General features: G+C 37.2%; 1 protein-coding gene across 6 annotated transcripts in view; it reads left to right on the forward strand.

The window, feature by feature from the left end:
• The window catches only part of SOX5 (SRY-box transcription factor 5), a 1,175,689-nt gene that overhangs the window by 388,998 nt on the left and 760,716 nt on the right, over nt 1–25,975 (forward strand). For all 6 annotated transcript variants that reach the window (XM_061417626.1, XM_061417628.1, XM_061417625.1 and 3 more), the window contains one exon: nt 15,385–15,445. The gene's annotated coding sequence lies outside the window, so the exon portion shown is untranslated. The remainder of the gene's footprint in view (nt 1–15,384; nt 15,446–25,975) is intronic.

Here is a 25,975-nt window from a genome sequence, read left to right on the forward strand (position 1 = left end):
TGGACAAAAATGTTGTCACAAAAATAAGGCCAAAAAATAGTGCCAGGTTAGACTTTTAGTTCAAAAACATATGTATAATCATCCCCATGAACATGAATTTTAATTAGTATTTTGATAGAGAGAAACCAGATATTTTTTTAACCTGCTCTGTTCTTGTTTTCTGTTCCTCTCCCAGTTTTAGCCTCCATTAAACATTCATATACTGTATGTTTTGTGTCTGTATGAGGAAAATGCCTTATCCCTGGATTGGTGGGAATGCAAACATCTTGGTTTTCTGTGGCATACAAAATATCTTCCCAGTGGCGCTCGCAAGCAGACACTTATCACAGGGAAATCTAGAGCGCTCTCTGAGCCCTGGGTACACCAGGAAGGAAGGAAGCCATATGCCTTTTCCCTTTGTCAATGGAGGCATCTGCACCCATTTGGTTCCCCAGATCCGTTCTTCACACCCGTCCACATCTCGTCTCTCTGGGATGCCTTTTAAAAAAGAAATAAATTCAGTGTATGTACATATCACGATGTGACAGGGCAGTTCCAGAGAAAAACGGATGAGATGGTGACTTTAGAACCCTTGAAAAATGGGACATGTTACCTTATTGATGAATAAACTTAATAAATGTTCACACTTTATTATTAGTTACATCTCCACCTATTCCTAAAAGGGATTGGAGATGACAGTACTCATCGGAAGAGACTGTGTTGAATCATCTTCCCTTAGCAAATTCTTTCCCACCTTAAATGAGGTGCTTCGATTAATGCCCTGCATGTGATAATGAGATGATGATATAACAAAATGCTTATATTAGCCATGATCTTGCTGCTTAAGGAGCCATTGACACCCCAGGTTTTTTTCTCCCTAAAGGAAGAGAGGGGAGTCAGATACTTGAATTAAAAATGATGCAAGTGAATAACAAAATCTGGTATTAAAAATCAAGTCTTGTTGCAAAAGATTTAACCTATTTCATCATCTTTATTAAAATCCCTGGGTTTTCCTCTGAACATTAGCTGTACTTCATTCTACTCCATTCTACCAAGGGCTTTCCTGGTGGTTCAGGTGGTAAAGAATCTGCCTGCAATGCAGGAGATTCCTGCATTGCAGGTTTGATCCCTGGGTTGGGAAGATCCCCTGGAGAAGGAAATGTATACCCACTCCAGTATTCTTGCCTGGAAAATTCCTTGGACAGAGGAGCCTGGTGGGCTACAGTCCATGGTGTTGCAAAAAGTTGGACATGACTGAGCGGCTTTCACTTCACTTCATTCTACTTCAAGGGCAAAGGTAAAATCAGCGGCAGTCTTAGGAAAGGTACATTTTACCATCCTCTGGGTTCTCTCGGGCATTTCTCAGAGTTTTATTTTTTTGGCAGACACTAACACAACCATTCTTTTTTTCTTCTCTTTTTCTTCTTCTCCTCTGAGGAATCTCTGGTCCCTCCAGCAAGGGTGTGATGCCTCAAAGGCACTTGTCAAGTACATCTTCTTGCTGCTGGAAGTTTTCTCTGGACTTATTGTCTAACTTCTACTCTTTCTCAAAGCCATTAGTCATCATTCCTTCAATGGTTACAACAACAGTGGGGAATGTGACCACTGTGACCTCAAGCCACAAACTGAGACTCATGTCCATCCATTACATCAGGGCTGCAGCAAAGACGACCTGAGCACTATTCATGCTGCTGCTAAGTCACTTCAGTCATGTCCGACTCTGTGGGACCCCATAGATGGCAGCCCACCAGGCTCCCCCGTCCCTGGGATTCTCTAGGCAAGAACACTGGAGTGGGTTGCCATTTCCTTCTCCAATGCATGAAAGTGAAAAGTGAAAGTGAAGTCGCTCAGTCGGGTCTGACCCTCAGCGACCCCATAGACTGCAGCCTACCAGGCTCCTCCATCCATGGGGTTTTCCAGGCAAGAGTACTGGAGTAGGGTGCCATTGCCTTCTCCGGTATTATTTATAGGCTGCCTTATTTTTGGAAGAGTGGAACAAAGCTATTGCTAAGTACATATGCCTGCCTTCAGAACAATAGCTCAGGCTTATATTTCCTCGAGATTGTTTCCAAGCTTTAATGTCAGACTTTTGCTGGGTCCAGTAGATTCAATAATTCATTCACTCATTTATTCATTCATTCAATGACTACTTTCAAGCTCCTAAGATTCTAAACGTAAGGAAAGTTAAGGGTTGCTCCTTGCTACCTAGATGTTTGTATAAAAGAGAATGTTTTCTGGTTCTTATGTTTTTAGGATTTCTAGTGATTTAGATTACTTTAGCATATCAAGAAAGTCTTGTGAAACAAAGAAAAATTTAAAAAAGTTCTAAAATTCATTTTCTGTCCCTTCATATAAACCAAAACTATTTCATGGTTGTTTTACTCATGAATATCTATATTCAAGACTAGGAATAAATTTGAGCTTCAGTAAAAGCATCACAGTTAATTCAGGCTTCCTAACTGTACTCCTCTCCCATGTCAGAAATGTGATATCAGTTGACACCAGCTGAAGTAGATCAAGGCAACCTCCTGACCCACCAGTGGTTTCTTGAGAATTACATGAGGAGTTAACAAGATTATTTCAGTTTATTAATTGTAACATTATTTGCAATTCCAAATATTAGAAATAACCTAAATCCCCATTCATAAAAGACCTGTTTAATAAATTAAAGAATGTCCATACAAGTAACATGCAATTCTAAAAAATAATGTGGAAGGTTTCTATGCATGAACATGGAGACATTTCTAGAATATATTTATATAAAATTTTTTTGAAACTTCAAAGATTGGAGACAATATGCTTTTTTTTGCATTAGAAAGAAGGGCAAATAAGAATAAATACATATATTAGCTTATTTTTACAAAAAGAAATACAGGAAGAATAAGCCAGAATTAATGAAAATAATTGCATATAATGTGTTAGAGGGAATAAATAGAAGTGATAGAGATGGAACTAAGTCTCCTAAGATCTTCCTAGGTGGCGCTAGTGGTAAAGAACTGCCTGCCAATGTAGGAGACTCAGAAGACGCTGGTTCAATCCCCAGGTCCTGAAGATCGTTGGTCAGGAAGGTCCCCTGGAGGAGGAAATGGCAACCCATTCCAGTGTTCTTGCCTGGAAAATCCCATGGATAGAGGAACCCAGTGGGCTACAGTCCATGGGGCTGCAAAGAGTCAGACATGACTGAGTGTGCTCACACACACATACATACACACTCACACATGGGAGTTACCTGTATATATAGTTTTGGCTATGCAAATATCATATATATTTAAGAAATAAAATTTAATCAACAAGGATGGAAAATATGTATGGTATTAGTTACTAACATTGATGGAAAGCTGAATGGTGATCATTGTTGGTGATACTTTGGACCATTACTGTACTAGAGGACAAAGAGAAAGTGAAGGGGGAAGCATTTAAGAGATTGATACTTACTGAATTATAAATATTACTGCTACTTTCCTATTTAATCTTCACATTTTATTTATCTTTAATTTCTACAACTAATATGGATACATTTTCCCTTTCTCATATTACTCCTTTTGTCAAGAGAGGAGAATAAGTGAAACTATGATTATGTTCTTTGCAGCAGAGTGTGGAGAAACTCTGTATAGTCAGTAAAAGCAAGAGTCAGAAAAAGCGAGATCTGACTGTGGCTCAGATCATGAGTTCCTTATTGCAAAGTTCAGGCTTAAATTGAAGAAAGTAGGGAAGACCAGTAGGCCATTCAGGTATGACCTAAATCAAATCCCTTATGATTATACAGTGGAGGTGATGAATTGATTCAACAGATTAGGTCTGGTAGACAGAGTGACTGAAGCACTATGGACAGAATTTCATAACCTTGTACAGGAGGTAGTGACCAAAATCACCCCAAAGAGAAAGAAATGCAAAAAGGCAAAGTGACTGATTATCTGAGGAGGCTTTACAAATAACTGAGGAAAGAAGAGAAGCACAAAGCAAGGGAGAAAGGGAAAGATATACCTGACTGAGTGCAGAGTTCCATAGAAGAACAAGTAGAGATAAGAAGGCCTTCTTAAATGAACAATGAAAAAAAAAAAATAGAGGAAAACAGTAGAATGGGATATACTAGAGATTTCTTCAAGAAAATTGGAGATATCAAGGGAACATTTCTTGAAAGGACAGGCATGATAAAGGGCAAAAGTGGTAAGGACAGAAACAGAAGAGATTAAGGAGAAGTGGCAAGAATATACAGAAGAACTGTAACAAAAAGGTCTTAATGACGTGGATGACCACAGTGGTGTGGTCACTCACCTAGAGCTAGACATCCTGGAGTGTGTAGTCAAGTGGGCCTTAGGAAACATTACTTTTTCCATCTGATGCTAAGAGCCAACTCATAGGAAAAGACCTTGGTGCTAGAAAAGATTGGCAAAAGGAGAAGAGTTTGGCAGAGGATGAGAGGGTTAGATAGCATCACCGACTCAATGGACATGAATTTCAGTAAACTTTGTGAGAGTGGAGGACAGAGGAGCCTGGTATGCTGCAGTCCATTATGTTGCAAAGAGTTGGACAGACTTAGTGACTAAGGTTTTATCAACCTTGGCAATAATTTGAATCAATGATGTGATTTCATATCATGTACTCTGGGACAAGGTCCGGTACAGAATCAGGGCGTATATTTTGCCAGTGTCTAAGTGAAGAGAGACTGTTAACAATGTAACACATTATTGAAAGTATTACTTGATTCCTGAGTCATATTGTTTTTTCTTTTTAATTTGTACTTACAGCACAAACAATGCTAGTAATATACCATTTTCTACTAATACATGAGTAGCTCCCTAGGAGTGCAACATGCTTTACAAGTTAATCCTTTAGGAGTCAAGAAAGTAGAAATTATTAAAATTATTTTGAGAAAATTAAATATGCCTATGGAAAGGAAGAAGAAAAAATATCTGATTGTTTCTTATTTATTCAACCAGTTGGTTTTCCAGTGGTTCAAAGTATTAAAGAAATTTTTAAAAATTTGTTAGCATCTGCCCTGGATGATTCTGATTCTACGTGTTCATGTGGGCTATTTTGTAAACAAAGATATGAAGATGTGTATCATTTTAAAGTTGGTTTTTATGGGGCCTACTTTAGGCCATGGATTTTTAAAAAATTCCCCACCCTTGCTTTGATTTTGGCAATGGGTAGATATAGCTATGGTTTCTCCTTATTAACTCTTGATCCTGATGTTACTCCTCATCTAAGGGAAGCAAAGGAAGAAGGGTTCTCTATGAAAAATCTTGATGTTCACTTTTTTTATCTGTAGTATTTGTGTTCAGTGTAATAAAATTTTATGAGTACCTACTGTGTGTCTTGCATAATTCATTAAGGACTTGAGTCATGTTTTTTTAATCTAATGACTTTCTGTCTATAAAGGTAAAATTTCATAGAATTTCACACAGTATAAGCAGACCAAGGATTAAATACACATAGTGGGTAAAAAGCTGGAAGATAATAGAATGATGTATAGAGTGAGCACCCTGTATGTTTCTAATGAGAATGAAAGGAATTTTAGGAAGCCTAAGGAGACTCTGGGAGGGTAAGGTTTTAGTTATAAGTCAATGATCACGTTATTAAAGAAAGTCGTACCATTGTGCTTCTCAGTGCTTTTCATCATGCAGTGACATAGTGAAAAAAATAATGAAGTGGAAAAGTCAGTTCCCCATATCAAAAGATCTGAAATATAAGTGTTCCCAGCCAAAGAAGGCAAGATCTGGAATTTTTTAAAAATGTGGATATATAGAATAAATATGCAACCCTCCTGATAATGTTGGCTGATGAAATGAAATTCACCAACTGTAATTCTGGCACAGACACACACAGTGCTGCATGCACACACGCACACACACACGCACATACACACACCACACACACACACACAAACACCCTCTGCATATCCTTAATCATTTGCTATCTTATTTACATTTCATTTACTAGAGTAAATTCTATCATTTGAACTTTTAAAAAATATATTTCAATATTACTTAGGGAAAAATAAGAAATAATGTGATTGGCTTTCAAATAGCTTATTACCATTCAAATACTCTCAAGCTAAATTATATTAGGAAAAAAAAAAGGAAGAAACCCTGTTTCAGCTTCCAAAACATTCTAAATGGAGACTTAGCTCTAAGTAATCAAAATTGCTTTAGTTGTGCAGAGCAGCATTAAAAGCCTTGTCCACTAATTGAGTGAAGCGGCACTACTGGAGCAGTCTTGTCCCCTCATTAGATGATCTTGCAGGCGCTGTTTGTCATCCTGGGTTGCTGGGCTCAATCTAACAGTACTGCTGGCTCAAATTAATGGTAATTCATTATGACACACTATGTCCTTCCCCTCAAACAACAATGTGAAGCCTGTAGGGCATCTGTCGGCCACTGGTACTTATTTATCATGTTCCTTCCCACTTTAGTTCAAGCAACCACCTTTGTATGAACCTTCTGACTTCTTTCGCTAACTGGTGATTGGAGATGGAACTTGACTGAAGAATTACATTCAATTCCCCTCCACTAATGTTATTGAGAATAAGAGAGTGTCTAACAACAGGCTGGAAAATGATGCTGTGTTCTGAAGGAAGCATGCATTTGTACCTGTGTGTATAGAGACTTCTGTTGGAAGACACATCCCTCCCCTGTAACGAATCATAGGGAATATTGATAGAAAATATTGAAGCAGAATGTTCCTAAGTGTGGTATAAATCCAAAGAGAATAAAATTGTTCTAACTATGTGGGTTTGGTGATTTAACACATTTAGAAAGAATCTTCAGATTTATGCGATGAGCATTGCTGTTCAAAATGCTGCTTTTCTACTTTGGCAAGCAAGCAGGATGCTACTCCTAGGGATAAGGTTCTAGTGGTGATGCAATTGGACACTTCCTCCCAGCAACTCTAAATTGTATGTTTGCGTCTATCAGTTATTGTGTTGATTCCAATCATTTGTTCTGTCTATGGAAGAATGACTCAACTCTACCAGTAAAGAGGAGCTGAACAACGTTTGAACACAGCTTTTCTCTGAAATCCTTAAATGGCCATGAATGTAGTAAAGGTTGCATGTATTGACTAGTTGACTCCATAGGTTGGAATTGGTGGTTCACACAGGAGAGTTGTGGCACTCACTGTTTTCCCAAGGCAGTGTCTAATCTCACTGTAGGGCATCTACTCCAAGCAACGAGGGCCTGGTGGGATTTTAACAGCATTAAAAGCCTGCCTACTCACACACCATTTATTGTTCTAAATCCCACAATTAAATTCATTCCTTTGGGTTATATATAAAAAAAAACACACGACAATTTTCTTGATATAATCAAATTGCGTAGACTAGTTAATAGACTACTATTAATTAGCAACCATTTATTCATTTATTTATCTAATGTTTATTTCTGTTAACTCTATTCCTTCGTAAAATACACTTCATAAAATGTAACAAAATCCATCAGTTCAGGACTGCTCATTATTTCATTTCACAAAATTCTTTGCATAAAATATAGATATATCTGCTTTTACATAGCAGTTTTTTTGCTTTTCTTGACTGAATGCCTGCTTTCTTCACCAGATCAATTCCATACATTGTCTTCATAATTTCAGTGAAGAACAGAACTCACACTCATATCCAATCCATTTGCAAATCCTATCTCTAAAAAAATATGTATTCTAATTTACCACTCTTGCTTTAGCTCAAGATGACATAAAGTATGGAATATTAAAACAGACTCTCCACTACCATGGTCTATTCTTAAGAGAGCTTTGGAAATAAGTGGGGCCATTTTTAGTTGTCAGAATTTCTGGGGATTACTACTGGCAGTAGGTGAGCTGAGCTTAGAGATGCTAAATGACATGCTGTGTGCTTGAAGGTCAGGACAGAGGGGAGCTGGCCACCCAAAATGCTAGTAGCAATTCTATTGAGAGATACTGAGCCCATTAAAAAACTTTAGCCATAGAATATCCTACTTCTGTTCAAACCCCTCCAAAGACTGCTAATTTTTCTAGGAATAAAAGCTAATATCTTTCCAATGGCATATAGGCCTGATGCAGTCTGTCCTTTTCCCTGCCTCACTTATCTGACCTCATTTCTTCATACTCATTCATCACTCGTGGCACTGCAACCACTCTGAAAATACAGTCATGCCAGCATGCTTTTCCTGTTGACTGAAAGTTCCTTTTCTGATATGTACCTCTCACTCCCTCACCTCTGTATTCAAATGTCCTCTTTCTCAGTTACTCTGCTTAAAACTGTGACTCCTCCTCTCAGATTGCTACCCAAAGCTGTTTGTCTCCAGAGTACTTGTCAGAATCTAATATTTTATGTTACATTCTTGTCTATCTTTCCTCACCAGACTATGAGCTGCATAAGCGATTCTTGTCTGTTTTGTTCCGTGCTACTATTACATTGCTTAGAATAATGTTTGGCGTGTAATAGGTGCTCAACAAATAGTTTTTGAATGAATGAATTTAAACTCATAACAACCTTGAGCAGTATTGCGTTAAAGAAGCAGACATATAAAAGCTGAGATGGCGGGGACTTCTCTGGTGGTCCAGTGGTTGATAATCTGAGTTTCCAATGCATGGGGCACAGGTCTGATTCCTGGTTGGGGAAACTAAAGATTTGACATGTACTGGTGCCATCAAGCATAATTAAAGTAAAAAACTAAAAAATGAGAGGCTATTTGATTTGGCAAGAGACATATGGCTTCGGAAAGAGAGAAATTTGCATCTGTTTCTAAGTACATTTGTTTATTCATCTTCTAAGTATTTCTTGAACTCCAGTTTAAATCAGGCACTGTTCTAGGTGCAAAAGGTAAAGCAATGAACAAAATTGGCAAGGTCATTAAAAGATAAAAAAACAACAGTTTTAGAGATAATATGTGCTATGCAGCAAATCAAAGGAAGAAGGGATAGTAACAGGTGGTGGGAGAGTGCCTCCAATTTTTGTACTTTTCCCAGTTTAATCTGACTAGCTCACATCCATGTTAGTAACAGTTACTTTGTTTGATATATTGGCCAGCACTTGAGAAGGCAATAGGGAACTGATACATGGACAGGTATCTTTTGAAGTTGTCTATGTGGTCTATGGAGAAGGCAATAGCACCCCACTCCAGTACTTTTGCCTGGAAAATCCCATGGACGGAGGAGCCTGGTGGGCTGCAGTCCATGGGGTTGCTAGAGTCGGACACGACTGAGCAATTTCACTTTCACTTTTCACTTTCATGCATTGGAGAAGGAAATGGCAACCCACTCCAGCACTCTTGCCTGGAGAACCCCAGGGATGGCAGAGCCTGGTGGGCTGCTGTCTATGGGGTCGCACAGAGTCAGACACGACTGAAGCGACCTAGCAGCAGCAGCAGCAGCATGTGGTCTATTCCGAGAAGGCGATGGCACCTCAAGAAATTTTAGTTGAAGTATAGTTTACTTATAATACTGTATTATTTCAGGTGTAAAGAGAGGAATAGTGATTCAGTAATTTTGCAAACTATATTCCATTATAGGTTATTATAAGATAATGGCTGTAATTCCCTGTGCTATACAATATATCCTTGTTGCTTATCTGTTTTATACATTGTAGTTTGTTAATCAGTTCAGTTCAGTCGCTCAGTCGTGTCTGACTCTTTGCAACCCCATGAATTGCAGCACGCCAGGCCTCCCTGTCCATCACCAATTCCCGGAGTTCACTCAAACTCAGGTCCATCAAGTCGGTCATGCCATCACATACCCCTAATTTGTTGCTCCCCCTGCCTTCTCCCCTTTGGTAACAACAAGTTTATTTTCTGTATCTGTGAGTCTGTTTTCATTTTGAATATTCACTCATTTGCATTTTTGTAGATTCCACATATAAATGATACCATACAGTGTTTGTCTTTTTCTCACCAAGTATAATATTTTCTATGTCCATCCACATCACTCAAATTACATGGCTGAGTAATATTCCAATCATCTTTTGGGGCATTTTGGTTGCTTCTGTGTTTTAACTATTTTAAATAGTGCTGCTGTGAACATTGAGGTGCATGTATCTTATCCAGTTAGTCTTGTCCTTTTTTTCCCAGATATATACCCAGGAGTGGAATTTCCAGATTATATGGTGGTTCTATTTTTAGTTTTTTGAGGCACCTCCATAGTGTACAAGGGTCCTCTTTTCTCCATACCTTTTCCAACATTTGTTGGAAAATAACAAATAACATTTGTTATTCATAGACTTTTTGATAATAGCCATTCTGGCAGATGTGAGATGATACCTCATTGTTATCTCTGCCACATGCTGACCATGTGACTATGAGCAAATAAGTTTCAGTGTCCTCCTTTGCTATGTGCTAATTATGCACATTTCATAGAGTGGTTGTGAAGTAAAGAGCCAGTGTAGATGAAGTGTCTAGTGGATAAAAATAAGTTAGTTATTTTTTTAAAGTCTTGGCTAATATTTAGAAAATAGACCTGGATGGAGTACTCCAGTGGATGTCTGTGTTCTGGGGAGGAATATGGGGTTATTAAAAGGGCACTAGGTGCCAACTCAGAACCTTTTCAAAGCTGTTTTATCGGCACACTTAAATAGCAGTGTACATTTTGTATAAAAGTTTTGATATTCTATTTAGTAACCTTTTTGTTACTATGAAAGTTATATAATTTACTGGAAAAATGTTTAAAAAATGTAAATTAGCGAAAGAAACTAAGAAACTTTTCTATTCTAAAACTAACATTGTAACATTTTGGCATTTCTTTTTTGAGTTGTTTTTGTATCTTGTATGTGAGCCTGTGTATGTATCATTAGTTATATAAACTACTGATCTTCGGTATATTAACCAGAATTAATCTTTCAGAACATTAATATTTTGGAACAAAATTAGTGTTTAGAAACTTTTGGATGCTGGAGTCAAAGGAATTTGTATATGAATCTGGGTTATGCTAATTATTAAGCCTCTTTTCCTCAGCAAATTAGTAAGGAGATAATCTGTAGTTTATTTAACCAATGCTCTATTGTTAGCCACTTTGACTCACTCTATTTTTATGTTGCTAATAATTTCTAGATCAATATATTTGTGCATACCTTTTCTTGTTTTTGGAATTCTTTATTCAGTATGTATTTTCCAGAAATGAAATTACATAAGAACGTGTGCAGGCTTCCCTGGTGGCTCAGACCATAGAGAATCTGCCTGCAATGTGGGAGACCTGGGTTCGACCCTTGGATTGGGAAGATCATTGGGAGAAGGGAATGACTAACCCATTCCAGCATCCTTGCCTGGAGAATTACATGCACAGAGAAGCCTAAGGGGTTACGCTTCACGGGATCGCAAAGATCCAGACATGACTGAGCAACTATCACACTGGGATGAACATGTATAAGATTGCTGGTATAGATGATTCAAATATTTTTTCAAAAAATTTGGACCACTTTTAATTTTCAGTAGCCACACTTGAAAGTCCTATTGAAAGACTAATTTCTGAAGACTAATTTAAAAGTAGAATGCTTTCCTTTTATTTTATTATTGGTTTTTAATCTTGACATGCTATTAATGTTATTGGTCAAGGAATACCTATCAAAATATTAAATATCTTTTGTATCATCTGAACATAGACTTTTCAAGACAGATGTGGGTAATTTTCCTTTTAAATGTGGGATTAATGTGTTAATGTGCCTTTGCTTTATCTATGAAATTTTTTAAACTTGCTTTTTTGATTTATAATTTATATACTATACAATCCACTAATTTAAAAGTGTGCAATTCAGTGTTTTTCAGTAAATTTAAGGAGAAGTTCAGTATTACCACAATATAACTTTAGAACATTTTCATCTAACAAAAAGAAGCTACATATTCATTAACATACTCCCCGGAGAAGGCAATGGCACCCCACTCCAGTACTCTTGCCTGGAAAATCCCATGGATGGAGGAGCCTGGTGGGGCTGCAGTCCATGGGGTAGCGAAGAGTCGGACATGACTGAGCGACTTCACTTTCACTTTTCACTTTCATGCATTGGAGAAGGAAATGGCAACCCACTCCAGTGTTCTTGCCTGGAGAATCCCAGAGATGGGGAGGCTGGTGGGCTGCCGTCTCTGGGGTCTCACAGAGTAGGACAAGACTGAAGCGACTTAGCAGCAGCAGCAGCAGCAGCTATTACTTCACAAGTCTCTTCTCCCTGTAACTCTAAGGAACTGCTAACTGCTCAGTGTCTTTATAAATTTACCTATTCTGGACATTTAAAAATGAAATCATACAATGTATGGTCTTTTGTTACTGGCTTCTTTCATTTGGTATAATATTTTCAAAGATTATCCATGTTGTAACATACTTCATTCCTTTATATGACTGAATAATATGTCACTGTATGGATATATTACATTTTGTTTGCTCATTCATCAGTTGATGGACATTTAGACTGTTGCCACATTTTGGCTATTCTAAGTGGGATTACATTTGAGTACAAGTTTTTGTATGGACATATGTTTCATTTCTCTGTGTATGAACATAGGAGTGGACTTGCTGGCTCATATGGTAACTCTCTATAACCTTTTGGGAACTGCCAAACTATTTTGCAAAACACTTGAAGAATTTCACATTCTTATCTGTGATGTATGTTTTTTCCAATTTCTCTATACCCTTAGCAGCACTTGTTATTATCTTTTTTAAAAAATAACCATCCCCCCCCCAAAAAAAATAACCATCCCAGTTGATGTGACGTAGCATATCATTGTGATTTTGGCTTGCATTTACCTAATGTTGAGTATCTTTCATGTTCTAATTGACAATTTTTATACCTATTCTGGTAAAATGTTTATTCAGATTCTTTGCTTATTTTTTAATTGGTTTGTTTGACTTTTTAATGTAGAGTTGTAAGAGTTCTTTCTATATTTTGTATACAAGTCCTGTATCAGATCTATGATTTGTAAATATTTTCTCCCATTCTGTAGGTTACCTTTTCACTTTCTTGATGGTGTACTTTGAAACAAAGATTTTGTATTTTGATGTAATTCAATTTATCAATTTTTTTCTTTTGTTATTTATTTTATCTGTTGGTGTTATATTTGAAAAATCATTGCCAAACTCAGGGTTACAAAAATTTATGCTTTCTTCTAATAGCGTTATGATTTTTAGTTCTTACATTTATTTATATGATTCAGTTTGAATTAATTTTTATATGATTTTGAAGTATGAATCTAATTCCATTCTTTTGAATATGGATATCCAATTTTCCCAGGACCAGTTGTTGGAAAAATGATTATATTCCAATGTGTTCATCATTCCAATCAATCTGATACTAACTATTTAGAGTTAGCACCAGTCACAAGCTAATGGGTAAGGTCCCCAGATAGACTACCCTTACTTCAGAAGACAGCTACAAGTGGGGTCCCCAGGCAAGGAAGACTTTTCCCAGGGTGAATTGGATATAGACTTAGGAATTCCCATGACACTTCTTCAGGCTCAGTAATGCACTAGAATGATTCATAGAATCCATGAATGTGCTTACTTATGATGACTTTTATTGTAAGGGATTCAGATGAACAGAAGAGGTAGAGGACACGTCTAAAAGGGTTTTGGTGAAGAGTCTCTGTCTTGTGGAGGCAGGGTGTGCCATCCTCCTTGAACATCATTCTGTTCACAGGAAGGAAATTCTGGGATTGTTGTTTGGAGCTTTTATTGACATAATTATAGATGTGTTCTGGCTTAGTCATTGGTCATGTCAGTACACTCAGTCTCCAGCCTCTCGGTCTCCTCCCCCTAGAAGTCAGTGTAGGGGAGAAGGTCAGGGGTTGGGGGTGGGAGGTGTCTCAGTGTTCCAGCCCTCGAATCACTTGCTTGCTTTTTCTGATATCCTACCCCAGCCTGAAGCGGTCTGGGAATCCTCTTAAGGGTCATGTCATTAGCATAACGAAGTCATACCTATTACTCAGAGAATTCCAAGGGTTTTCAAAGCTGCCTGTAAAGAACCAGGAACAAAGACTAGATTTATTTATTTTTTGTCATACTGTAACTGTTCCCTACCTCTCCCCCCGCCCCCCATTGAATTGTCTGGGCAAGTGTGTCAAAATTGATTGACCATAAATGTCAAGGTTTGTTCCTATACTCTCAACTTTATGTCGTTTATCTGTATTTGTATCCTTATACCAGTACCACACTGTCTTGATTACTGTAGCTTTGGCTTTAGTTTGGAAGTTGTGAAGGATGTATTCCCCAACTTTTTTTCTTTCATAGGATTGTTTTAGGTGTACTGGATCCCTTGCATTCCGTATGAATTTTAAGGACAGTCTGTCAGTTTTTACCAAAAAGCCCAGCTAAAATTTTGATAGAGATTGTGTTAGACACACTGATCAGTTTGTGGATTACTTCATGCTAAGAATATTAACTTCTCTGATGCATGAATGTGGGGTGCCTTTTCATCTTTCTTAGATATTCTTTCATTTCTTTCAGTAGTGTTTTAATTTTTAATATGCAAATCCTCCACTTATTAAATTTATACTTAAGCATCTTATTTTTTCGTGTTGTTGTAAGGGAGATGCTTTCTTAATTTTATTTTTGGAGTGTTTATTACTAGTACATACAAATCCAATTGACTTTTATGTATTGATCAAGTATCCTGCAACCTTACATTAGTGTTAATAGTGTTCATTACTTTTAATCATCTTTTAAAAATAAAATGTCAATACTTAGGATTTTCTAGATAAAAATAACATTGACTACAAATAGAGATAATTTACTTTTTCCTTTTCAATCTGGATGCGATTTATACCTGAACGTAGCCTCCCTTTTAATCTTGAATAGAAGTGATATGAGTGGGTACTATTGTCTTATTTCTGATAGCAGGGGGAAATCAGTCAGTCTTTTACTACTAAGTATGATAGTTGTGAGGTTTTCATAGTTGCTCCGTGTTAGGTTGAGGAGTGAAAGTGAAAGTCATTTAGCTATGTCCGATTCTTTGCGACCTCATGGACTGTAGCCTGCCACTCTCTTCTCTCCATGGAATTCTCCAGGCAAGAATGCTGGAGTGTATAGCCAGCCCCTTCTCCAAGGGATCTCCCCAACCCAGGGATCAAACCCAGGTCTCCTGCATTGCAGGCAGATTCCTTACCATCTGAGCCACCAGGGAAGCTTTTTGAATGTTTATTTCATGAAAGGGTATTGGTATTTTTCAAATGCTTTTCGGCATCTATAGAAGTGATCATATGGTTTTATCTTTTATTAATATAGTATTAAATGTGTTATATTATTTGATATTTAGATGCAAAATCAACTTTGCATTGTTAGGATAAATCTGGTCTAGAAAAAAGTTTTACAGTGAAATTACTTAATATTTCTTCCAAAGTTATGTAGTAGAAATCTTCTTTAATTCCCTTTGTAAAATTTATTTTTTTTCACCTGAGTATTTTTGAAATTATTTTGATTTGTCACTAAATACATTTCTTTCTTTTTTCTTTTTCTCAGCATTGCAAGAAGTAGATAATATCAAGGACATCAGGAGTGGGAGAGATTGGAGACTCAGCAGGTCAGGATATTACATTATCATTTGCTGATCATTCTTGTCATTAATTTTGGAATTTTTGATCTCTTGCCACTTGTTTATTTCTTATCTGTGATTATTTGGTGTGGTCTTCAGTGTTGCAGCTACCTACTGGAGCCTTTGTATAATAGGTCCAGCACTTGGGCCTTCTCTTTTTAAAAGAGATTTTCTTTTGAAAATCTCTTTTGAAGAGATTTTCAGGAACAAAGGAAATTTTCTTACCTAATAAGATTCAGAGTTACCCTGATTTCTATTATCTATCTAATGTGAATATTATTTGAATAGTTTTGAAATGAAGACTTTTCCACGACTTTTTCAGAATCAAAACCTTAAAACATATAAAATGTCATTACTTATGTAATTGTAATGGGAGAACACTTGGGTCATGAAAGTCAAGTTTCCTTTCTTTTCTGTTGTATTCTCTCGGTGCAAGGACACCTCTAAGAACTCACAATATTCTTAGAGTCTGTTTACTAATGCTAATTTTAACTACTGAATGTTGGCTGCCATATATAAAGTGAAGGTTAATTAAATAATTTATCTGTAGATAGAACAATCTCAATAGTCAAAGGGTCTACTGTGGGCTTTTGTCATCTAATATGGAAAGTTTAGGGTAAGTCACACTCCTCAGTAAGCTGGGCACAGCCATGTTGGTCTCTGCAGTCCCCATGGTCCTGAGAGTCACCATGAATGACTGACGACCTGTGATGACTGATTTCTTGCTTCAGGGAATCCTCCCTGTGTTGTCTTAATCAGTGGTGATAAGTCTTGCTACTATGGCTTAGTTATTTATAGAAGCTTGGTGGTCCTCTCTTATAAGCCCTCCAGTGTTACCACTTCCACAAGTCTCCTGGAGTTTGACTTAGTGTCTCCACACCCAGGTCTCCTGGAGAGCAGCTACCAGTATTTTTTTTCATGTTTCATCACCCAGATAAATGAGTTTGTTCTTCAGTCTGATCACATCTCTTCAAGTGAAATGGTTTATTCAGAATGGAGCTCAGCTTAAAGTTCTTCTGCTTGGATGCTTCAGAGATTTAGTCATTTTCTAGCATTAAGAACTAGACAGATTTTTATTATGTATCTTGTGAGAATACCACCCTCCAGCTTAAAGGAAAGATAATTGCAAGTGCATCTTGATGCATCGTATATACTCAGATCTCTGCTCTTAGCTAAATTAGGTAAGAGTCCTTCAAAAAGCTGTGTTTACAATGATATGCCCAAGAAATTGGGTTTATAAGTATGTCTGCAGTGATTCTTAAAGAGTTGAGAAGCACTTTTGGGTGATACTTTCATAAGGAGTTTTCTGGTAGTTAACATCTCTTGACTTTCAATCTGTAACTATCATTGGACTAAACATTAGAAAGAAGCATACTGAAACCCAACGGTGGTGAATTTTCTTGGACACTGGCTGTTATGTATATATTGACCTTAAGTTGAACACAGTTGTTGTTTGAGTTTTGCATGTTTAGAAGCAAAATCAAGAAGGAAGAGACAAATACCTCATAGATTCCTGATAGTCTTGAAGGATAGAGAGAGCCTCAGTCTAATTCACCTGTTTTACAAACCTACATTGCCTCCCACTGTCACAGGAAATATTAGTAGCAGAGATAAATCTGTGTTTCTTGACATGATGCAAATATAGTGCATTGTGTGCTTTACAGCTGTGGAACTCAAACAGTTCTGCACCCAACATTGTACATGCAGATAAGAAACTATCATCGTCCTATGTCATCTTCACCAGTATGTATTTTGATAAGGAATGCCACTGATACTTGTACTTCACTTTGCACTGATATTCAAAGAACTCAAGAACATTAAGGTGTTCTTTTTTTTTTTTTTTTACTGTTGTGTCTCTGGAGAAGTTTCCTATTTAGTTGGGTGAAATGAAAAGATGATCATTCATTCATACAATAGAAGTTCCTTCCTTCCTGGAGCTTTCATTCTAATGAAGGAACACCTAAAATGAAAAATTTTATGTACATGTTAATAGGGATACATACTAAGGAAAAAATAAAGCAGAATAAATACAGAATGATGGGAGACTGTATCCAATACCATGTCTAGGGAAAGCCTTTCTGCTAAGGAGAGAGTGGAGCACAGACCTGAGTGCAGCATGAGAGGGGGAAGTGTTTAGAGATATGAGTGAAGATATATAGTCATTGGGAAGAGCGAGTATAAGGAGCATGCTTGCTATGTTGAAAGATTGTCAAGAAAGGTATTTGTAGAGTCAGAGGAGAGTAAAGAGTGGACAAGTACAGTCAGAGTAGAGTGAAGAGTGGACAAGTAAGAGATGAAAAAGCATGATGTGATGTTCATTATATACGGTCTGGTATACCGCAGCAGGATTTTGACTATTATTCTGAGTGACATGGGGATCATTAAGGGGACTTTAGCCAATAAAAGGGCATGATGTGGCTTGCATGGTTTAAGGATCACTTGGACTTACAGGTTGGGAAACACATTAAAAAATTTTTCCTTTATCAGATCAGATCAGTTGCTCAGTCGTGTCTGACTCTTTGTATGAATATAAATTATGAATGAAAATAAACTTTAACAACGATTAGGGCAACATTATCTGATTATGATTTTGACTGATGACTGTGTTCAAGGAGTTCATGTTAAATAGTATAGCTATCACTTTTTGTTTTTGTGTCCTTAATTTGTAAAATTCCTTTGATTTATAATCATATTCTTGGGTTTTGTATAATAACTTATTGTTTCATAATAGGTGTATTAATGACAAGGATATATAATAGAAGTTTCTGTATATTCTAAAGAAGTTTGTGTAACTTTGGTTAGTTGCTTTGCATAGTTGAAATTCCATTTGTTTGTTGTTTTTAATTTAAGCTGAAATTAGGTTGTGTAAGTCCATAAAAGTCATGAATTTTTATCTTCCAGTTGTAAGGGAGAATTTTTGTTGTTGTTGTTGGCAAAGTAATATCTCAGCTTTTTTTTTTGAAAATTATGTTATGGTTTATTGTAATGATCACATGACCCATGAGGCTATTTATAAGAAGAAAATGTGGAATAGTTAAAAAAATTAAAACCTTCATAGGACATATAGGGCATGAATTCTGGAATCAGCTTTGAAACTTACCAGCCAGATGACTTAGGGTCTTTAACCTGTGTTTGCCTGCTAAGTGACCAGCACTGCTTCTCCCATAAGGAGAATTGTATTGCTACCATTATCTCTGCAGTTCCATTACATTTGTTGAACCAGTATGCATGGTGTGTAAATCAAATTTGGTTGAATTAGGAATCATGTTAGATGTGACCATTTTTAATATAAAAGAAAAATAAGGATGCTTATAAATAACAGAGGAAATTGTTCATATTTATTTTCAGAAAAAGTCAAAAAAGATATGTTGACATTTGGAAGGCAAGGTTGTTTCTAAAATTCTCATTGCTGTCATGTCAAAGAATCAAAGTGAAAAGTGAAGTCGCTCAGTCATGTCCGACTCTTTGCGACTCCATGGATTGTAGCCCACCAGACTCCTCAGTCCATGGAATTTTCCAGGCAAGAGTACTGGAGTGGGTTGCCATTTCCTTCTCCAGGGGATCTTGCCAACCCAGGGATTGAACCCAGGTCTCCTGCACTGCAGGCAGACGCTTTACCGTCTGAGCCACCAGGGAAGCCCCCAAAGAATCAAAATGATTATTTAAAAAGGAATTTAGGAAGTAGGGTTGCCTTCTCCTAGCTGTCTGACAGCAGCAGTTTCCAACTGCCCAATGACTGTTTACTAGAAATGTTTCAGAATTCTGAGAAAGAAAAGAAAGAAAGTGAAGTTGTTCAGTTGTGTCCAACTCTTTGTGACCCCATGGACGGTAGCCTACCAGGGTCCTCTGTCCATGGGATTTTCCAGGCAAGCATACCGGAATTCTGACATAGAATTCTGAGTCAATGCATGAAAAAGTATTTTAAAACTATAAGTAGGAATATAAGCTTAGATTCTCATTATATAGCTATTAGAATATTCATGTAATACATTTTGTTTTTATAAATGAATATATAAAATCTATTTTCTTATAAATAAATATATATATATATCCTTAAAGTTTTAACTTATTGTCTCCATTTTCTTTCTTCTTTTGCTCTTCAATCCTCTTCTACTTCTCTCATGCCAATCTTTGCTAAAGTCATCAGTAATTGCCTTTATACTAAATCCATGTGGTTATTATCAGTCATTATCTCATTTGGCCCTTGAGTTCATCCAACTGCTTGAATGACTTTCCACTCCACTTAAACTTTTTTTCTCATTTGCCTTTTGCTGAGTGAATCTTAGTTTCCAGTGTATCCCCAAAATATCTTCCCAAGTGTTTTGCTCATAGCACGTGCTAAGTGAATTTAGCTAGAAGATCCAAAACCAAATATTATAGTGTGAGACATAATGTCAAAAAGGCTACATAAGATCTGCAACCTGGCATTCTATAAGGGTTTATAGAAAAGATAAAGTTTCATAGACAAAACAGTATTTGAGCTGAGTCTTTAAGGATGTGTGTGATTTTCCTAGCAGAGATGTTAGATACTGGTAGGGGTTAGTTAGTTAGTTAGTATATATAAAGTATGTATACATTATACATTAATATACATTAGTATATATAGTGTATTAGCATATATAAATATAATTATATATATATGTATACACGCACATATATATTAAGGTCCTGTTGTCTTAAGTGTCTTTTTCAGCTTGGGTTGTTTGGATACAGCACAGAGTATATACAAAAGGGGGATGGTGACTGTAAAGATATGGTGGGCTCTTTACAACATAAAGAGACTTTACAATTCAAAGTCTGTAAAGAGGACTTGGACTCTCATGCTAGTGATTAGACTTAGTTCAACAGGACTTGGGGAGCCATTAATTTTTTTTTTTTTTTTTTGGTTTTTAAGGGAATGTGGGTGGTGATATAGTCTGTGCCTTGGATTAATTAACTAATATAGTGGCAGTGTGAGGTTGATTAAAAGGGGAGAAGCTGAAAGGGGATGGTGGGACATTATTGTGGTAGTTAAGCTAGAGATCCAGAAAGTCAGGACCAAGATGGTAAAACCTGGGGACAGACAGGAGCGGAAATCCTAAGATGGAATCAATAGGGCTAGATTTCCTGGTGCAATAAGGGATATATTTTAACCGTGAGTGATTGAAATAAAAGTTTTGCAATTCACTGGTACAGGAAATCCAGAAAAATTTTGTCTTTATTTATGTATTTTTATTGATGGGAAGTACATGAATTGTTTTGAGTCTGTACCTTTGAAATATCAGTGTTGATATGTTGAAGATACTGGAACCAGGCAGGGGGAGTTGAGGATGAAGCTCTATGAGATTAAACAATAGTAAAAGTTGCCTCCTTAGAAGAACAGTTTAGAATGAGGAAATAGCCTGAAAGACCAACAGTCTTGAATGCCATGTGGAATTTTGGAGAAGACCAAATGGAATGGTTTGGATGCAAAAAACTCTGATGTTTGACTTGTAGTTTGCTGCTTGACAAACTAGGTCGTTCTGAAGTAGGCTTTGGTTTATTTATTCATGTGTTTTGGTTCTCTGCACAAGTCCTGCCTGCGTAGTCTGCAAATCATCAACACTATGTGCACAGTCAGTTGGCCCCTAGAATATAATCATTTCCGGATTATGGAACTTTTCTGATATATTGAAAATTGTTTAGGTGTTCCTTAATTTGTTGGTTCATTCATTCATATATTCTTCCTGAGTCCTAACCTGTGGCACATGTCAATCTTTTAATTATATTAAGTTTTCCTCTGTCCATTCTTGACTAGAATTTCCACTGGCTCAATTTAGCATATATTCTCCATAAGTTATAGGAAAAATGCTGATTGATTTAAATCTTGTCCATCTATAGAATCACACCATCCAGATTTGGAGAAGTACATGGCAACCCACTCCAGTGTTCTTGCCTGGAGAATCCCAGGGACTGGGGAGCCTGGTGGGCTGCCGTCTATGGGGTCGCACAGAGTCGGACACGACTGAAGCTACTTAGCAGCATCCAGATTTTGGACGATGTCTGCTTTTCCTCAAGTTGGTTGGGGGAAGTGATGGAGAACGTTACTTTTACATTTATCACAATAGGAAATACATTCATCGTGCTGATTCCCTTTGGATGCTGGTAATGAAATACTTAACTCAGGAATGATTTAAATCATCCTCCTTAACAGTAGTTAAACACACTGATGGTACAGAGATCTGACAAACATAGCTATTATCATATGACTACCGAGAAGTTTTTGGACAGGCATGCCAGTTTGAAGAGGGGAGCTCGTTCCCTGAATGCTGAATGAGTGCTTGCCTGGGGTGTCCCCAGGAACAGGAGCTGACACAGGTGTTCAGCACAGTTGCTTACTGCTTCCCATCAAGTAGGATGGGGGGTTCTTAGCGCTGCTGGTTTGTGGCACTCAGCATATTTGGCAAGCAGTCAGTCCTGGCTGCGGATTTCCCTGGGGAAAATAAAAGCCACAGGGAAGTCATCAGTGTGACCTTCTGCTGGGTAGTTGGCACACTGCTGCTCCACAGGAAGGCTCTCAGTTGTCATTTTCTAAACGGGTAGATATCAGGTGCTGATGGAGGCTCTCCATTCAAGGTGGGGAGTGGTGAAGGAGAGAAAATATTGAACAGAAGCTTACCAAATAATTCCCAGTCATGAAGCTTAACACCAGCTGATCTGCTGATAAAAGGGATTGTTTTGTGTGTGGGGGAGGGAGTTTCTTTGGTTCTGCAAGCACAATTATAAGCTTTCCTATTTAAGTCTGACCCATCATATTGAAATGCTGTCACTAGTATCATTAGCAAGTAAAGTGTTGATAACATAGTCAAATGCACAGCAGAGTTCTGGCTCTTAAGTGTCTGGACTAACTCCCAATATTAGGAATAGGAGTCAAACTGCCATCACTTTTCCTGTGCTAACAGACGCCCTGCCATTAGCAGTCTGAAGGCAATTTTAATAAAATACATAGCCCTGCTGAGCTGGTCTCAAAAGATAAATAAGCAACGTAGAAAAGAAGCTTTTGTTTAAAAGTAATTATTTAAACTATGCATTACAGGTAATTTTCTTTTACCAGTAAGGCAAATGCTATCAGAATTTCAATAATGATTTGGTGGACCTTATCTAAATAATGTGATATTGTTGTTTCAAAGACTTAAAGCGTCACTTTATTTTCACCTATATACAAAATGAGGGCAAATTGGATCCAGGTATCAAGTGCATGTGTTTTACAGTTTATATTACATTTTTTTTTGGGTGAACAGTGTTGTATTCTTGGACAGATTTATGGAAATGTAACAAGCTGGTGATAGAGTTCTGGGAACTGCAGGCTTGACTTCCAAACACAGATTAGAACAGGAGGGCAAAGAACATCTTTTTATTTTTCCTTTTGCTGTCGGAAAGGGAATCACATTTCAGTTTTTTTTTTCTTTTTTTTTTAAACTCTTTTAATAGGATACTTGTACATAAACCACAGTCGCAAGGGTGTAATAAATGTGTGCCTGTATCAGAGGGGCCAAAGCTTTGTTTGCCAAAAGGTAAAGAAGTCTCAGAACGCTTTTTAAGAGTCTATTCGGAAACCATTTAAACTACCTCCTTTCTTTCCCTTCTTAATAGTGACACGCTGGCCTGAAATCCATAATATAGAACTAGCTCTGGCCTTACAGAGGGCACAGCAAGAACTTACCTACATAAATGTGAAATGTAGAGCATCAGGAAGGTTCCTGTTTCTAAGTGCCAGTCAGGCAAAGGGCTTCCCAGGTGGCACTAGTGGTAAAGAACCCGCCTGCCAATGCAGGGGACTTAAGAGACAGACGTGGGCTCGATCCCTGGGTCAGAAAGATCCTCTGGAGGAGGGCATGACAACCCACTCCAGTATTCTTGCTTGGAGAATTCCATGGACAGAGGAGCCTGGCAGGCTACAGTCCATAGGTTCACAAAGAGCTGACGTAACTGAGCATGCATGCAGCCAGACGTATGTGCTTTAGACTGGGGCAGACCTCAATTCAAATCCCACTCAAATTCCAACTCTTTTCTTTTCATGATGTATCAGTTTTATCAAGTTATACGGCTTCTCTAAGTCTTTGTTTTCTCATCTATAAATTGGAAATAATAAAACCAACCTTGTCTGATTGTCACATGGACATAATGAGACAATACATGTAAAACCTTAAGGATGGTGTCTGGCACAGAGTGAGAACTTGGAAAAGGTTTGTTTTAATTTGTTTGTTTGTTTATTTTTATATTAATGAACTTCTAACACACTTTTATCAGGAAGGTTACATGTTAAATATTGTGCAAGGAGTTGGGATAAATAGGTTGATCAATATATAGTCTCCACTTCAAAATTTAAATCTAATGCAAGACAGAAATGTTAGCAGGTAATTCAAATACAGTGTACCTGCCACTTGTTGCTGTATTCTTATTGGTCTTGTGCACATAAAGGGGGCAGGGCTTAATCTTGACTGTGGGAAAAAACTACTGTAAAATCTTTGTTTATTAAGCTTCTAAAGGGATGATGCTCTGCATTTCTACTCTGAGATGTTGTGGTCAAAGCCAACTGTTTTTTTCCAAGAGTAATTTCCCAGCTCCTCCTTCTTTCTCTTCTTCTTCTTTTACATTTATGTAAACTTTCTCTTTGATTGTTAGTACCATAGTTAGATGATACCTGTAGTCAGAGAGAAGAGATAAGCATAAATCAATACTCAAATGCTGCTCAGCACCTCTGCTAAAATAATTTGGAGGAACAGTTAAAAACATAGACTTTATTCTCATACATTGCTGAATGGAATGAAAATTAGTACAAGTCTCATTGGAAAAGACTCTGATGCTGGGAGGGATTGGGGACAACAGGAGAAGGGGACGACAGAGGATGAGATGGCTGGATGGCATCACTGACTTGATGGACGTGAGTCTCAGTGAACTCCAGGAGTTGGTGATGGACAAGGAAGCCTGCGTGCTGCGATTCATGGGGTCGCAAAGAGTCAGACACAACTGAGCGACTGATCTGATCTGATCTGATCTAGGACAGGAATTAGATGATGGCTAACAAACCTACATATATATACCGTTGTAACCCAGCAATCCCATTATTAGGAATTTATCTTGCAGATATGTCTTTAACAATGTAGAATCACATGCCCAAAGTTAGTCATTGTGGCATTGTTTATAAATGTAAAATATTAAACGTTATCTAAATGTTCCTACGTAGGAGAATAGTTGAATACATGATTACACTATGGCATCGCCTCATGATGAGGTACCATGTTGCTGTGAAAAGAATAAATGGATAGAGAGTAATTTTCAGCCTATACTACTAAGTGAGAAAAAATACAGAAAAATAATATCTAGAATTAAAGGGGAATAAGAAAACATACTTATATCTGATAATTGGAGAAAATAGGAAACAAAAGTCAGAGACTCCTGAAATTGGCTGTTACTTATAGAGGTTAGGCTCAGTGAATGGGTATTGATAGAATGAAAATAAGGTAGAAATTGTGACAGAGGAGGGTGGTACTTTATCTGAATATCCTTTTTTTTTAACATATCTCTGAGTTTCACGTACTCAAAAATAAGTAATTAAAATGAGCTTGGATATTCAAGGAGCCTCGCAAACCAAAAACCCAAAAAAGTAGCAAATTGTATTCATACAAATTACAAATGAAGAGGGAAGGGGGAAAAGAGTTCATTTGAATAACTTTGCCAAACAGAGTTTTGATTTTATAACTTAAGATTAAAAAAAATAACTATTGTAGTCTTATAGGAAAATTTATTTTTCACACAGTATAGATTAATGATTCTGTTTTTCAGAACCAGGGGTGAAAGTGAACATTTCTGAACCCTTGGTTATATCCTGGGCTTGTGGATAATAAGGGTTATTTTTCTCACCATAAAAGAAGGCTAAAGTGAACCCTGTGATGTTGAATTGGAATCTGAGTTATCAGTTGCTCATGGCGTGTGTTATAAAGAAGTAATTGTGTGTGTGTCTGTGTGTGTATCCATTTGTACATTCTCTATCTCTGTCTGTTGGAAGGATGTGAAAGCAATAATACCTCAATACTGATGAGTACTCCTAGTACCTAGATCTTGGTTTCTAAGCATCATTTTCCAGTAAAGGACACTGAGAACCCTTGTAGAAATGAATGATTTTAGGACAAGTACAGGAAAATTATATGATGAGAAACTGGAACATTTTGTGGTTCAAGAAAGTAGGGAATGACTTAAAAAGGATGAAGCATGTGGAAAGGACATAGGAGTCAAACTGAAGTGGCTCACAATGGCCACATCTGGAACATTTGAGCAAGGAAATATGATAGTAATGGATTATACCCAGTATAGTCCATGATGCTATAAAAATGTTGAAAAAAATAATAAATGGGAGAGAAAGGAAAGCTCTTTTATAACAGTAGAATACCAATTAATAACTGTACAAGAAATGATGGAGATAGAAAATGACTATTTGGTAAATACCACATTAATAATTTTCCCAGGCAAGAGTCAGACTGGATGCTAAATCAGTGGTGA

This window comes from Bos javanicus, chromosome 5, assembly GCF_032452875.1.
Source record: "Bos javanicus breed banteng chromosome 5, ARS-OSU_banteng_1.0, whole genome shotgun sequence".
Lineage (NCBI taxonomy): Eukaryota > Metazoa > Chordata > Mammalia > Artiodactyla > Bovidae > Bos > Bos javanicus.